Consider the following 3,780-nt stretch of genomic DNA (forward strand, 5'->3'; position numbering starts at 1 on the left):
TCTTTCGAAAGATTTAAAAATAGATTTTCATTTCCCGATCCCAAAAGTAAAATTTAAATCCAACCCCGCGTAAAATAAATCTTAACTAGAGATAATTTGCGCCACAGAGCGCAGACAATCGCCAGGCATGTAACCCTTTAATGACCTTTTGATCTGACCTTTAACCTTAATGTTTAACAGGTCACGAGGTTTGTTGTCATCAAAATTGAGCCTCGTACCCATTGCAGATGTCCAAAAAATGCATTTCTAAAATTTGACCTCTGCATGACCTTTGACCTGACCCCTGCAAAATGTTCCCCTGGTCATGAGATCTGTTTTCACTGAGTTTGAGCCCCATACCCCTTACAGATGTCCAGAAAAAGAAATTATAAGATTTGACCCCAGATAACCTTTAACCTGACCCCTGCAAAGTGTTCCAATATATTCCCCTGGTCATCAAGTTTGTTGTCACAGAGTGTGAGTCCCGTACCCCTTACAGATGTACAGAAAATGCATTTCTAAAATATGACCTCTGCTGACCTTTGACCTGACCCCTGTAAAATGTTCCCTGGTCATGATATTTGTTGTTAACGAGTTTGAGCCCCATATCCCTTATGGATGTCGAGATAATGCAATTGTAAGATTTTACCCCCTTAATGACCTTTGACCCCAATTCTTTGTACAACTTTTAGACACTGGCTAAAGGCGATGCAGGTATGCAAGTGACGTCATTGTATTATGTAATTTGTGGAAGAAGCATTTTTAGTGAAAATCACATTTTGGCCATAATGACCTTTGGATGACCTTTGACCTCGAGTTGGTCATGTAACATTTGTGCCCCTACCCAATGGTCCTTGTGACCAAATATGGTTACATTGGCCTAAAGCATATGGCTACAATGGCTCGTTAAAAGTTTGACAGAAGAAAGAAAGCAAGAAAGAACGACAGAAAGAAAGAAAGAAAGAAAGAAAGAAGAACTGACTAAAAATAGAACACTCGCAAATTGAAATTTGCGATTGTAAAGACTTAAAATTTACATGTCTCAACTAATATTTCAAGTCTTTCTAATTTAGAGTGTACACCAATCACTGTCACTATTATTCAAGTTTTTTGCAATAACCTTTCAATTCCCACTGAGCCCTTCCAAAATCATATTAGCCATCAATCCTCTCATACACACATTCCCTGGGCTTGGATGACGAACAGATGTTAATTGCGGGCAAAACAGACACATCATTTATCGGTATGCCCTATATCTATCTACCTATTGTGCAGAGCTACTACGGTATGGGTTCCTCGTACTAACTTTGTTGCCAGCGGAAGAAAACGGGAAGATTACAGTGGTTTGTTTCCAGCGGAAGAACCAAACGATTACAATACCTAGCTGGGGGGTGTAAACCCCCCAGCTAGGTAAATATTCACCAAACATTGGTATACTATACTAATAAAATAATACAAGGCCCATTCCATTTCAACTCATGTGCACCGCAACCTCTTCAATTTTTTCTTTTTCTGTGTGGTGGTAGATATTGATGAGAAAGTAAAATCCCGAAAATTTGAGCTTCATACTCCATTTCGTTTTTCCCGTGGCATCAATTTGAAATTTAGAGGGGTCAGCGTAAAAAATGTGTACAACGCAAGACTGATGTTGGAGAGTTGTACATGAATGTCATTATAATGCGAAATCAAAATTGTACAACTCTATGGAGAATGCAAACTTACTGATGTGTTGAAGCTTATCGAGTCCCAAAGCCAATATCTCGCAGAAATGTTGTCTCATTTATATCTTCAACATACCTGAAGTTGATGGTGAGGCAAAATGTCTGACATTGGTTTTCAGGGGGGTCAAAACTTAAAGTAAAAATAATTTTTTCGTTCATTTTTTTGCTAGTCAGAGCCATTTGGTAGGACATTACTCTTAACCAATATTGAGCCTATTAGAATATTTTTAGCTGAGATATTACCCATGCAAAAATATTCTAATATGCTCAATATTGGATGAGAGTAATGTCCTACCAAAGGGCTCTGACTGGCAAAAAAATGGACAATAAAATTATTTTTACTTTTGGAGTTTTGACCCCCAAAGTTGGTCCTGGATGGACGAAGTTGCATTTTGAGGGCCCTATATCTTTTAAAGTAAAGGAGTTACAAGTTTTCTGATGCCAGATTTGAATTCTACACAAATAAGTACCCCAGGATACATACTTTTCAAAGTTGTAAATGGTTCCTTTATACATTTATGGACCTCCAAACGTTGTCTTTCGCGTTATGTAGCACATTTTTACGCTGACCCCTAAATTTCAAATTGATGCCACGGGAAAACGAAATGGAGTATGAAGCTCAAATTTTCGGAATTTTACTTTCTCATCAATATCTACCACCACACAGAAAAAGAAAAAAATTGAAGAGGTGCTGCGGTGCACATCCCTGGAGTTGACATGGAATGGGTCACAAACACTTTTACAGTCAGTACAACTACACAGCTACTAACTCTACTAAACTGAGAATTAAATATAATATAAAGAAAGATATCCTAGAATAGTAGGCCATTACATGTAAAGTATGATCGTAACTTATTTATTTAAGGCCGTATAAAATTAATGTTTTGGTTCTCGTCCAGAGGATTTTCATGATTTGATGAGGGAGGGAGGTTTTTTTTTTTTTTTTTTTTTTCAATGTAAAATTAGCATTGTCAGTAGTTTTCGGTCTTCTCCAACGGTGCTCGAGGAAACGATGAGGCCCTTTTTTTTTTTTTCAAATGTGAGATTCTGAGGGATAAACCCCTAGAGTACAACAAAAAGACTTGGAAGTGATGCTTGTTCTCTAATAAACTTATTTATATGTATGAAGATTTCATAAATCATTCCAAAGTCTAAAAAATTGAAAAATCTAAAAAAAAAAAAAAAAATCTGACTGACAAATCCCAGAAATTGAGGAGGAGGGACGAGAACCAAAATATTAATTTTATACGGCCTAACATGGATAGGCATTGAATAATTCATTCATTCATTCATTCATATTTATTCGGCAAAATCGACAAGAACAATAAATATAATCAATCACAAATTATCACAAATTTAGCATATATGAAATACATGGATACAAGCAAAGACACCAAAAAGCCGAAATGCCAGGATAACCCATAAAGTCTAGCTGCAAATGTGTAAACTTATTTCCAATGGGGTCCAACATAAAGACAAGACGGTGCCTGGGACGTACGGAGGACAAAACAAGCAAAAGGACAGAAAGGAACAGGTTACACAAATGCAGCTGACTCTTGGGTTAACGCACTTCTGGCAAGGTGTTTTTTATGGCATATTTAAAAGTATTTTTGTCAATAATAGCTTTGATTTGGGATGGTAAATTATTAATAGCTATTTTTTTATACCATGAACAGTCCTGATGAATATCTTCAAGAATGTGAACATAAAATAGGCCAAAAAAAAAACGGTTTACAAAAATTAACCAATAATTGCATATTATATTAGTACATGTACGGCAGCTTTTTCTGAAACCAATTTGATTCGGCGGAAAAATATTATTTTTATCAGTAAATTTACTAAGACGGTTAATATTTAAAACTGAACAAAATAATTTACACAAAGAAACTGCAATGACTCTATAATTTTTTGGCAGATTTATATCACCTTTTTTGTAAATAACATTAACAGTGAGGGTACTAACCCAGCAAACACAAAACGTTTTTAGAACGTTTTGTACATGTTATATTTTGGGGTTTTGGTTTTGGTAAAGACGTTTTAATAACATTAAATATCGGATTATATAAAGGTCATGAAAACG

Source organism: Amphiura filiformis, chromosome 15 (genome assembly GCF_039555335.1).
Source record: "Amphiura filiformis chromosome 15, Afil_fr2py, whole genome shotgun sequence".
In the NCBI taxonomy this organism is placed as follows: domain Eukaryota; kingdom Metazoa; phylum Echinodermata; class Ophiuroidea; order Amphilepidida; family Amphiuridae; genus Amphiura; species Amphiura filiformis.